Source organism: Drosophila yakuba, chromosome 2R (genome assembly GCF_016746365.2).
Source record: "Drosophila yakuba strain Tai18E2 chromosome 2R, Prin_Dyak_Tai18E2_2.1, whole genome shotgun sequence".
NCBI lineage: Eukaryota > Metazoa > Arthropoda > Insecta > Diptera > Drosophilidae > Drosophila > Drosophila yakuba.
The window spans coordinates 6,054,067-6,068,142 of NC_052528.2; positions in this window are offsets into that span (position 1 = coordinate 6,054,067).

Below are 14,076 nucleotides of genomic sequence, written 5' to 3' on the forward strand. Positions count from 1 at the left end.
AATGCAGTTTATAACCTTTGAGCCCGACCTAATCTGCCTCAGAGAAAATCCCTTAAATTCGCCTGCTAATTAGTTAAATGGAAAAGCTTATTATTCCGATTGCAAAACTTCTGCTCTCGTATCCTGCGTAAATCAAGAGCTGGAAAATGAATGAAAAGTGTAAACTTACCTGACGTTTTCGGTGAAATTTTCGCAATCGACACGAGATGAGAAATTGTGGAATTTGCAACAAGGACTACGCAGCGAACAACAACACAATCATCATTGGCATTAGCGAGAGTTCTTCACATCCTGAAATCCCCATCCATTTCGATCCGCATGCATAACAAAATCCATAATGTTTGCGCAATCAAACGAAGCCAAAAAAATTTAATCGAACTACGACAAAAGCAAAAAAAAACTTCCCAACAAAAGGCAAAAAAGGATTGGAAAATCGAAAAAAAATGAGTTGCGTGTGCTCTTTCTGTATTTGCATATACATTTGCATATGTCTGTGAACAGTGGTTCGGATTATACAATTTTTTTTTTTTTTTTAAATAGTTAAATTTTTTTCTCTGGAAAAACTGACTTTAATTATAGTTATTCAAATTAAGCTTTAAACTTTTATGTGGAATGAGTTTAACTTAGGAATTACCAGTTTTAAGAATGAATATATTAACAAATCGAAACCCAACGAGTGGTAAAAAATACAAGATCATATAAAAATTTGTTTATTTAAAAAAAAATTATTTACCATGTATGGCTCATATTTCTGGCTTCCTAATACCCATTCAACCTCCCACTGTAGAATACGTTCTTGTTTGGGTTGGCAAACCTACATGGGTTAGCATTGCAAATTTTCGCGACTTGACTAGAGCTTATTCAAATGATCTGAAGAGTGCTTTGGCCAGATAGCAGAGGAAATCGAGGAAACGAAAGGATGAAGGGAGGGCTGGAGTGTAGGCTGCATTTCAACTCGAAAAAGCTGTTGGTAATTAGCCCAGTGCTTCAACAAATTTCAACGATTCTGGCAAAGTCTCCATTTAATTGTGGTTTTCCATAACATTTAAAGCCAAGTTTCTCCTTCACTTTGCTCCCAAAAAGTTCAGTAAACATATCACGATGCCACGCCTACTCGCTGCCTAGGCACACTCCATTTGCGCGGTAATAGTTATTTGCGGACAGTAAAAGCGAAAAGAACATAAAACAATTATAGTCCCTGTGCTGCATCGCATAAAAAGGAGCAGGGCAAAAACCTTTGACAAATTTTTGTCGCTGCTGCGTGGCAAGAGTTTCGCACTTTAGCACAGTATAAGTTCGCTAATTAAACATATAAATATATAAAATATAATAATAATTATGGCGAATCTATCTATGCGAATTATTATGAAATACGATTAAGCACATAACTATTGAGATACACGAGTGCAAAATTATGATGTGTAATGATGTGTGTTTGGTCAATGAACACCAGTGAATTGTGGGTTAATAATATGTTGCTGCATAATATTATTAGCCCACAATTCACTGGTGCTCATTGACCAAACACACATGAATGCAAGCCAACCGGAAACTAAATCGAGGCGCTACTGTACCATTTGAAGCCTTTTGTCACAGCAAACAACAAACTGACTTGCTAATGAAAAGTTTATTGCTCCGGGGCTATATGTACTTAGATCCCCAGCCATGGTCCGTCATGGCCCGTCATCTTCTGACGGCGTCTCTCATGGCAATGGAATGGATCCGGGTGCTCCTGCATATGCATACGAGGGAGCAGCCTCTCCGGCTTCCCACTGTTGTCGTCTGTTTAGTGCTAATATTATTTACACCGAAGTAGACCGAGTGGGAGGCAAATGACAAAGCGACGTAGACGCATAAGCACTTTATGTGAATGACGCCCCCAGGCATAAACTAGAATTATAACGCACACACACACTCGCCGAGATGTGACGGTGCCTGGAAACAAAGGACTCCTCCCACTCCTTGCCGCAAAAGTATGCAACAACATTTTGTGTAACTATATTTTAGAGGCAAGCCAAACAAAACAGCAACAGTCGCTGGCGGCGTCAAATGAGCATGGGCATGGCCCAAAGCCAACCAAAAGAACCCAAAGGGGTATATTCATGGATTGCAAGTGTATAAAAGCGTCTTATTTGTACGTTTTCTTTGGGCCAACTGAGCTGGCTTTTCCATATTCCACGAGGTGTTTGCCCAGTAAACCTGGAAAAGACATTAGAAGCGTTTCAATTATGTAAAGAGATCAAAGAAAAAATTGTATTTGTTGTAAAGACAAAAACAAACTTAACTTAATAAAATCAATTTTGTTTTTGGGAATGTGTTAAAATGTACAGTCAGTATATTTAATTCTCCCTTGTTCCAAAACAAACTGAAATAATAATAAAATGGGATAAACGGAGTATATATTTAACATTATCACATTATCACATTTTACGAGTTAAACATGCAGCAAATCCGTAGGCAGTCTTCCTCGCATAATCAGAAAATCCCCAGTGATCTCACTTTATAAACCGCCTCCCCACTTTTGTTCCTCCGGAACAACCTTTGCTCCACAAATCGCTCATCTCTAACAAACACACGAGAACGTTCAGCCAGGTTTGCTGCCCTGTTCAGGTATTTCACGAGCTTTATATTGATAAACAATAAAACCACCCATCGCAATTCACTCATACACACACACAGACATGTGGGAAGTAAATCCGAAACTTCCCCTTTGCCACGCCCCGGCACACTTGCTTTTATAAATTTTTATTTTAATTTTATTTATTTTGTTTGGCATGGCTTTTATGTATTTATGGGGCAACATGCGAATGCAAATTGAAAAGGAACATGAGCAGCGACACGTAGATGCCTCAGCGAAAAATGATTACGGGCATTTGTATTTTCCTCTCATTTTGTACTTTTTATACGGCAATAAATAATTTTATTATGTGCCGAGACCAATAAACACATTTGAGGCAAACAAATAATCGAAAACATGCAGATGCAAGGCGCTCCCAGCCAGATCCGCATATAAATCAGGGATATGCAAGGGGTGTTCTTTCTCGGAATTTCAGCTCTTTTGATTGTTCCAAAAATGTAAATACCCTAACATTATCAATTCTTCATAATTCAGTAGTTGTGCACTCGTATTCTAAATTTGACTATCGAACTAACTCAATCGTTTGTAGATGCTGAAACTGAGACTTTTTGATGAACTTTATTACAATTAGATTATAGCCAAATTAAAGATGGTAAGTTCCTGATGTAAAACTTCGCTAAAGAGCATTTCCAGTTCGACATTACTCCTTATTACCCACCCAATCTCCTCGTCTCGCATTGACATTAGGAAATGAGTTTAGCAATACTTTAGCAATTTTCACAGGCTCTCAAAAGCAGACGAGACATTCACAATGTGGGAGGTGCTCTGTGAGCGGTGGACGTTGGGTGAGGGGTGAGGGGGAGGCTACTTAACCACGCCCCCTTTGCCTGCTATACGCTTACATGCCAGGCCGTAAGGCTGGAAAATCCACAAAACCCTGTTAGCTTAAGCTCATTTGGTAACTGGGAAATGGAACGGGAATGTGGGGCTTGTTCCCTGAGAATGGGACAGACTTTCCTCTTATGGCAGTACAAATGATATGCGTATTTAAATGGAATGGCAGTTGCTTTTCCAAAAGGGGGAGCACACGAAAACGCCAAACGAAATCACACTCAAAGTCAAAGTGGTAAGGTGATTTCAAAGAAAGAGGCTCTGGAAATGAAAAAAAGAGAATGCTTAGAATAAATGGCAGTCAAAAGAATTGTCGAGCCAATAAGATGATTGAGGCTTAATTTGCCTACACTTGTAATCGGTTATTGTCAGTCACATTTGGGTATTTCACCAAAGAATATAAAAATTCAATCAATGTTTTGGTTAAATTATACTATTAAACTCTTCTTAATAGTATGTATAATTATATTCACGACTGATATCTTGTATTACTTGTATCTCCCTATAAATGACCCATCGTCTTCAATCAAAGTCTTGGTTAATTGAAAACTATAAAAGACTTGTTAGCAAAAGTCATGTTCACGTCTATTATTACTTGCATCGCCCTATAAATGACCAACCATTTACCCCAGGAGCCTGGGCCCTTTTTGCATTTTTCCATAAGCCTGGACATGAGTTACTTTTGAATGTCTTTTGCGGCAGCCAGGCTCCTAGAACACTCTCCATCACCATCTCTGCTCCAAAATGGTAGACACTTTTTGGCCATAAAACATAAATCTGCAGTACTACACCACAACGGCAACGAAAAAGGCAAAACAAAAAAAAGGCAGCAAAGTGCACTATAAGTTCAAGAGCTCACAACTGGCTGGATATATATATCCGTGTACATATATCGGGGGGCCCGCCCATTTCTTCTCCAGTATAATGATGCCAAGTTATGTTTCCATGTGTTCTATTTTGTTTGCTTGGTGAACAATTTTTTCTCGTTCAATGTTTGCTAGCGTCGGCCGATAGTCATAAATGCCTGTGCAATGAGAAATTGTTGTATCTACGAATGGGAAGGGTATTTTCCGGTTGACACCTACATCGAAACCTAGTAACCCCTTATAATAAGCCAAACATTTTTGCTTGGTCTAGTGATAACCTTCTATACATTCAACTAACTGTATGGCTTTTCTGTTAAACAAATAAATATCTGGCTTTCAAAGCCTAATAGTTGACATCTATGAACTATCAAAAAATATGAGTCAAATTACTTCAGCTACTACATATAATAATTGCTTCGTCCGAAAAGGCAAACTTAGAAAACTTAGGAGTAGCGTATTTTCCCATCGATTTCATTCGCTAAATGTATTTCTCATCCTCGGCCAGCTGCAAGTTCAGTTACCCGCATTCAGTTGGCTCTTGGCGAGTGGGCCATAAAACACAAGTCGGTGGAGAAGACGCGAAAAAGATGGGAGCTCGACTAATAATTTTGGGCGTTTTTCCCTCGTTTTTTTTTGTTTGTTTTTTGGTTTTTTTTTACCGGTTTACCCGGAGGCCACGCCCACCCAATTTTATCGTTCGCCTCGGCATAAACTAAAAATTGAAAAAATTGAGCCCCCGCAAAACGGCAAATGTGAAATAAAACGGATGGCAGTGGGAAAGTCCGGAAAACTGCCAAGAGATTTTTGCCGCCGTAATGATAATTCTGGTGGCTTTAGTTGCTCTTTCGTTTTTTGCCGTTTTGTTGTTGCTGCGGCTAGGACGTCGCCACAACAGCCGCAAAAGCCGCAGACAAGCGATGGAGAGGGGGGAGGGGAATGGGAAGGGGCGCCGGCTATCATGCATTTTGGTTTATAAATTCAGTTTTGGTCTGCAAGCGTTCAGCCGGAAAATGCGAGAATTCCGGCCAAGCAGACCAGAGGAAATGGACAACGCACATTGTTTGCGCTCATTTCTCGCATAAAAATGCAATCTTATGTTGCTGCTGGTAAACTTGTACTTATTCAGTCTTACAATTTCGTGGCCCAAACATTCTGTTTTGACTGTTTTTTGCTGTGGCTATCGCACACCGTCTGTCAGTCTGCATTCAGCCAATTTTAATTGGCCTTGTCTACTCTGGTGTGTACTTTCAAAATGTTTACTTTAAATTAAATAATTAATTTGCAAAAGTCAAACAAGTGGTTTGCTTATATTTGCCATGGACTTTACTTTGTGAATTTCAGTTAATTAGTCGGGGCTTCCACTGCTTTGATTTTAAATTGGCTAAACGGTTCCCATTAATTAGGTGTCGACAACACCTTTCGACATAATAAATTCAATAAATTGCTTTCAAAACGAAAAGGTTGTTATAGATATGTGTTAAATATAATGCAAAATATATATTAACATCTTCATTTCTTGTATCACTTACATCTTATTTAAAGTAATTAATTAATTTATTTTAGCGCTAAACTTCGCAAGGAAATTTGAAAGATTTATTCAGTCAGTGAATCTTATTTTCTGTGACTTTAGTACTTTAACAGAAATATTTATATTATCTGAAACTTAAAGAAAGTGAAGAACAGAGAATTCCTTCTCCTTCCCTAGTTGTTAGATACATCACGATAAAAAAAACTCCTTCCCATTTATAAGTATACTTTTTTTATTTCCAGAAGTTGCACGAGTGGCGGGGAAAATTCTGTGCACGCCGTTCAATTATGGCGCTAATATGCACTTGACAATGTAATGACATTTATTGAGCGGCATTGGCATTCCCTCCTTGGTTCTCACAGGGGGCAAAAGTGGTGAGGGCAGGGGAGTGCGAATAGGAATCTTTGGCGGACTGATTGAAAGTGTCAGAGTCGAGAATTCGGATTCAGCAGCCAGACATTTGTCGCAATGTGAAAGAATTCCTTACATGGGGCCCTCCAGGCTTGAATAGCGTTAATTTCATGTTGCTGACAAGGCTTATTGACAGGAAATCGCTGGCTGCTGTGGTTGGGTTTTGGTGGCTGGGCGGCATTCGGCTGCTTTCCTGGTGCTTTCCGGGTGATTTTGGCCCGATCCGGCAATATTTGTCAACGGGCCACAAAAGCGCGACATTTATTAATCAAGCTGGGGAAGATTGCAGCGCCCTAGGCACGTCTAATCAAACCATTTCCACATTTGCGCGCTGTTTTCCTTGCAGCGTATGCAATTAGAAGCAGTCCTTTGAATCGTCGGCCCAAAGTTATTATTTGTCAATATGAGTGCAAACAGTCAAGTTTCAACTAAGCTTAAATTTAAAAATAACATGCATTTGTAGGAATTCTGTGCCAGTGTCATGTCAAAGTCAGAAAACAGAGTAGTCGCATAAATAGGGGATCTAATATAGTGTTGATCCACTTAACCTTGATAGTTATGCAACTTCTCATTACTGACGGTTTTCTTGTATACTAACTTAGTTAAAACTTATACAGGTAGAATTTTTTTGAATTTTTTGTATTTTCATTTTGAAAAATTTGTATGCATAAATTAGGTAAATTAGGCGTAATAAAGATAAATCTTTATGGACAAAAGAAACAGTAAGTAAAAAATCAGTTACAACCAATTGAAATATTTTTTTAAATGTTATAATTACTTGTAATCGTTAAGTAAAATGTTCTTCCTAAACACTTTAAATAGTGTTACACTTTTGTTACTTCTTATTGAGATAGGTTGCCCTCGTTGCCAAGGTTCCAAAATGGAAAGAATAATTTTGCAAGTGTTTGGCGAATGTATTTGCTTGTTTTCCCGGGAATTTTCGCGTGGGCGAGACGCGATAAGTGAAATCAGAAACGCTTGCGGCGACAAGCAAAACACGAACTACAAATTGTTAAACACAAATCGCAGTGCCATTGTGTCATTGTGCCATTGTGTAGTCACCTGTTTGGGTTATTTGGTGTTTTGGCCGTTTTGGGTTGTATTAGGTGTTTGCCCGCCCAAATGTGCAAGTGTCGGCCTGATAACAAACTGGAACAGCTCGGTGACAAGGCCGAGGGAAAATGCGTGGCGACAGGTGCGGCAGGTGGCTAAATTACGATAAGGAAGGAACACTCTGGTGGTAATGCGCAAGTGGGTGGAAGGATTTTCGGGGGATTGCATAACTTTGACATTGAACGGGGTCCGTGGTGTATTGTTTGTGTGCATCGGCTAATAGAGGATTTAATGCAAGCCATTTGGCTTGTGTTGCAGTGAATTATTGAGTACAAGTTTCATAGCTTGACTCCAGACACCAAATTATGGTCGCTTCTACCAAGTTAAACGAAAAGAATATTTATATAGAAATATTAATTTAAAATTTAATAAAATACTTGACAGAATTCCAATCCGCTGTGCCAAAACTAATTACGTTCGTAAAACGCTAAATAAACATTTTAACTTCTACATGCATTTACACTTGATATCACAGCCAAGGCCTAATCTTCAGCACGGGGGACTAAAGTCCCTGGCTGGTTAAATGGGAAAATCTATCGGACAATTGAGTGCTTTTCCTCGCTAAAGAAAACATATGCCTGCCGGAGTGTCAGTAGCAGGAGCAGGAGCCGGAGCACCGCTGTCCACAATATCCGCACCGCTCCTTGATCGCCATTGAATGATGTCGGCGTGTCACACTTTTGCCCGAAGTGCAATTACCTACTTGTGTCACGTGCAATTTCCAAGGAGTGCCGAAGAGAGGGCAGGGCGGATGTTGCCTGGGGGCGAGGCAGCCCACCCCGTTCATGGGTATGCACATAAATAGTGAGTGCATCAAAGTCAGGGCGGTATTGCATGGCTGCTGCTGATTAGGGCACTGAGGCAGTTTGGCTGCGATTCGAGGCAGCAGCCACAACGCCAACAGCAATTGCAGCAGCAGCAACTGCAACGGCAATGGCAATGGCAACACCCAACATCAGCAGCAGGGCTATTGTCAAAATATCAGGATGAAGCCAACAGGAACACCGATAAAAAGAGGCAGTTCTCAAAATACCCAAAGAAAAGTAGTAGTAAAACTAAAATTTAAAATTAAGTGAAATCGATCATGCTGACATATTCCATCAAAATTAAGATTGATACTATAAGTATTTCTATTATTTTCCGTATTGCATTTTTCAATTGCACGTATAGAAGGTAATTTTAATTTATTTTTCGTATATTTTTATTAAAAGATACGTCAAATATCTCAGCGGAACAAGCAGATGGCCACCATTGTAGTGCTTTGGCAGGAGAGCGATCCAGTCGCTTTCCCTTCTCTTTTGGCCCCATGACGTGCCAATTGAGTGGCCACCAAACGCCATTCCTTGGTGCTCCTTACTTCCCCGGCTCCTCCATCGCTCCCTGTCAGCCGCAGCCCCTCCTTTTAGCCCCGCCGCACTTCTCCTCACCTCATTCCTTCGCCCGTTTCGTGGCTTAAATCATGTTAAGATTTCCAGCGCTGCGACTTGGCATGTTTGCTTCTTCCTGGCCATCCACATAGCATCTACGAAATGCAAACTACAAATGTTCTCTGGATGTCCTCCTCCCAAACGCCCACCACCCATTTCACTTTTAAGGGGCGTGTCGTCAGGCGAATGTGACAAAGATATCAGCTTCTGCTCCAAATGTCGGTGTGTTGTGGAACAACGAGATGAACAACAAGAGGGCGTACATAACGATCATTATAATGATATGTGCATGTTCAAAAGATTAATTACTAAGGATATGGGATATTAAAGTATGTAGTATTAAGGACTCGTTAAATTAAACTTTAAATTATTTGTAGTTGTTGATTTCTCCCTAAAACCCCAATAAATCTGATAGTTATTGTGCTGTGACCAGTATTGAAATTGCATAGTTCTGTTTTTGACGGTTTATCAACTACCTTTGGTAAAAGACGTATCATATTAGTTCAGAAGAAAGCATAAAAATATATATACCGCGTTTGATAAGCAATGTGAGGACATCCGCTTCAAATCCTATTGCGGCACTCTCGTAGAACCATGATGGTCCTCCATTCAACCACGTGCATCCTGCCAGAGCAATTTTCGACTCTGTTGTATCCGCACGATTCCTGCCATAAACCATAAACCATAAACCACTCGAAGCTCCAATATCTGCACTCAAACAGTACTGCCTGCCGTCCGAATTGAAAACGTGCGGCCCTTTTATAATAGTCAGATTTCCTTCCGGGCCCACGACAATAATATTTACGGTTTTTCGCCTAAATTCCAATTAAGAATGGATAGCTTTAAGTGCCCACGCCGCCTTTCAGGGACCTATTTCTACCGCAGTATCCTGGCTTGTCAGCGTTTGTAAAAAAATAAAAAAGAACGAAAAACAATATTCCAGCGATTTGAGCGCATCTAAAAAATGGCTAGGCCACCTTCGCATGTGTTGGCCACTGCCGAGCAATTAGAGTTCTACAGCGGCTGACCGCTGGAAATGCAACACGGGATAAAAAGAAATGCACATCCGGAAATAGCACTGGGAAAAAAGCGGAAAATGGAGCAAAACAGCATGAATGAAAGGAAAAATGCACAGCAAAGTAGAAAATCGCACAATCAAAACGAAACTGCTGACCAGCATCGATCTCTGACGACGACGAATCGGAATCGAAATCGGAACGGCAATGGCAATGGGAATCGGAATCGGAACGGGTGGGGTATAGATACACTGAGAGAAATATAACGGGGCAGTCAGTGCGTTACTTAAGTTGGGGTTTTCTGCTTATATAATCGGATTAAACAAATGAGCGCCTACTTTTAGACGGCTTTATAAGAGCTTTCCTAGCCTACGATTAATTAAATTAATTGATAGTTAAGTTAGATGGAAATTGGCAAGAGAAAAGCAAATGCTTGGAGTTTAAATATATGAGCAATATTTGAAAAGGATAGCACGTGTTTGCCACTGTGCAATGGAATGGCAACCGATTTGAGAGCGCTGTTGGCCATTAAAGTGTGGATGTTGTCGCCATCGGGAGATGGAAAACGGGAATCCGTAAAGGAGGCAGGGCAAGGAGCTCTCGGGTGAAACCCGCAGCCGCAGAGTCACCGACATGGTAAAAATTCATGTTTACCAATGTGTCCTTCGAACAGTTCGATGTGTGTGCGAGTGTGTGTGAGTGTGTGCAAGTGTGTGCGAGTGTGTTGTCCTTCTAACTTGTGGTGCGTTGTCCTATTTACGTTGTCGTACTTCATGCATTTCAATCACCAAGCACAACACAATTTAAATATGCTGATTGGGTGGCTGAAATTTCGGTTCGGCTTTCGCCAGGCTCGCCAGGGACATTGTTTTGAACCCCATTTAATGGGGCTGTGTCCGTCTTTAATTGGCTTTGTTCATCTTTTTACTGTACTCAATACCCATTGGCTACCGTGTTGGCGGTTTCCATAAATTTTGTTTATTGATGGGCCGCATCGAGTCACCGCATGCGACATTGCTTAGCTGAAAATAATTAATTTAATTTCGATATCGGGATCGGGCTTTTTGGTTTAAGCTTCCGTGCACACTGTTGACATGCGAAATGGCTTCTTTATAATTGCTTTATTTCGCATCGATGACCGGGATCTCCCCCTTTGGGTTTGCGCCGAATTGATGCTTGAAATGTGAGCGGAAAATATAAATACGCACGTGCTGAAAGTGTTTTTATACCCGTTACTCGTAGAGTAAAAGGGTATACTAGATTCGTTGAAAAGTATGTAACAGGCAGAAGGAAGGGTTTCCGACCATATAAAGTATATATATTCTTGATCAGGACCAATAGCCGAGTCGATATGACCATGTCCGTCTGTCCGTCTGTCTGTCCGTCCGTATGAACGCTGTGATCTCAGGAACTACAAAAGCTAGAAAGTTGAGATTAAGCATACAGACTCCAGAGACATAGAAGCAGCGCAAGTTTGTCGATTCATGTTGACACGCCCACTCTAACGCCCACAAACCGCCCAAAACTGCCACGCCCACACTTTTGAAAAATGTTTTGATATTTTTTCATTTTTGTATTGGTCTTGTAAATTTCTATCGATTTGTCAAAAAACTTTTTGCCACGCCCACTCTAACGCCCACAAACCGCCCAAAGCTGCTACTCCCACACTTTTGAAAAATGTTTTGATATGTTTTCATTTTTTTATTAGTCTTGTAAAATTCTATCGATTTGCCAAAAAACTTTCTGCCACGCCCACTATTACGCCTACAAACCGCCAAAAACTGTGTTTAAGACTCTCCTTCTCCCTTCCACTAGCTGAGTAACGGGTATCAGATAGTCGGGGAGCTCGACTATAGCGTTCTCTCTTGTTAAGAAGGCTCAGTTTATTGCATAGCAGCTTAGTTTAAAAAATGTATTTCCATGCATTTAATGGCTGATTTAGGCATACGCATTAAACACTACTTCCAAGATATTTATTCATGTTTCTCATCTTAATAAAACAACATATTAAAAAGCTATCTGTTTCAATCAATCTAAGAGAAGGAAAGACTTATTTAAGGTGATCCCACGAAATCCATTAAATCTCAAAACATTGAGCTGTTTCTCCATTGCATTGAATAATGATCCGAATACACACCTCTGATTTCCCCCGACAATTGAAAAACGGGTTGGCTATTGGTGGATGGTGGAAAATTCGGCGGAGGCGTCGCCGAGCTAATCTGCTCGCTGTCAAAAGTCATTGAAACAATTCGAAATGACAACAAATATGGAAGTCGCGCAGAGATACAAAGCAAACACCTACACAAACATTTACACACACACTGGTTTGTATTGAGGGAAATCTGCCAGGGGGCGGAGCTGAGTAGGAGATTGGAAAAACTTGGGTCGAACGAGAAGCGAAAACTGCTGACAGTTGCATAAACAATAAAGGCAGACCCCCAAAAAGCGAACTCAGCCAGCGAAACGATCCAACGAATGCGGTCAACATCAAAAGGAGCATAAAAAAATGAAACTAAAGGCAAGGGGTGGATAAGCGGAAGAAGGGACCAGCGAAAGGAAAGCAAAACGAAACTAGAACTATTACTGCCACTGCAACACACATGCAACGTGGGGCAAGTCTGGACCCACCCATCGCCCAACCTCATCTCCATGACGGCTAGAACAACAATGTGACATTTTTTCCACTTTGACGACAATTTCCCTCGCGGCACAAACGGCAGCAGCAAAAGCAAAAGCAACAGTAGCTAGTTGTAGCTAGTGCCACGCCATTGCCATCGCCATCGCCACTGCCGAATCTAAAGCTGGATGGCAATGGAACTTAAGGATGCAACGGGAGTGCAGAGTCCAGAAAACAAAAAGGGAATTCCTGATCAACGGGTCGCAGTTGCGGATGCTCTTTAGGGGCTGAAATGCCACGGACAAGCTACCCTCCAACGATCAGATCCTAAAAAAAACATGGCAATGCTATAATGTATAAATGAATTTCAAAGTAAATAATTTAATTTTTTAAATAAAAAAACAAATATTTTTATTTAAATTACCATTAGTACATGTGCTCATTACATTTATTTGCGGTGAGGAATATTCCGGAGTCCTGAATTATTGTCTATTCAATAGTCAGGACAACCCATTTGGAAGAGCACTGCAGAGGAAAGTGCACAGATACAGCGGATGTATATTCACATTCACACGCAATGGCGCTCGGCAAGAAGGATGTGCAAGGAGATCTTGCAGCAGGACTCGCTGTGGTTCTTCAGCACTGCCGCCTGCCTTCGTCCGTGGATCACAAAAGCACGAAATTGATTGTGTAAATAAGAAAACGAAATTGTCGTTAGTTTACTTTTTCCGCTGACAAGCTTTTGAAACTGGCCAGAAACGAATCCCGATTGTGGAAGGAGGAAGGGGGAAAGCGACTGGGAATGCAGTAGCAAATAAAAGGAGATGATGCAGAGACCAAATGGCGTTGAGATAGACAAAGAGTGCGACGAAATTAAAAATGGAATTTACTCGTTAGTCGCATTTCCAGTTTATTGCCAACTGACTTTGATGCGAAGAATTATCGGTGAAAAATTGATAGCTGCAGCTCGAAAGGAATCCGATTGCGATTGCAAGCGAATAGAGTGAAAAATTTTACAAGCAGCGACAATTGGCAGACAGAGTGCATCAATAAGTCAGATATGTACATAATCTGAAATGCATTGTAAAGTGAATGCTTTATGAGGACAGCGTTCGATCCTCCCACATTGATTCACACTTTAAACTTAGGTTGGAAATGGAAAAGTTTAATAGAGAGACAGAAAATACTGTAGAAATAAAAACATAACAAAACAGGAAAGTGTTTTAAAAAAAACATTTTTTTTAATTTGTTAAAAAATACTTATTGCTTTCAGTTCTACTTTCAGCAGTTTTTTGAGCCCATTATTAGACCATCGACCTTGGCCACAACTTAAAAGAGCATTGTAATTGATTGGAGAAACTTTATAATAAACTAGAAAGTGGTTACTTTGAAAAGCATAAAACATGGGGAAGTGGCGAGTAAATAATTTATCTAACCTTGCCCTGTTTTCTGTGTTTATCTTTGAACCCGTTTTGAATAGACTATCGTTCAGTTCGCTTTTGAATCGCTTTCCGGTTCCCTTCGTTATGTAGTTGTGGACTTGTGTCTTTAGCAAAACTAAGATTATCTCTGAGCAAAAGATTGCGAACTTTTTAAAATGTTTTAATATGTTGGATAACTATCCCTAAA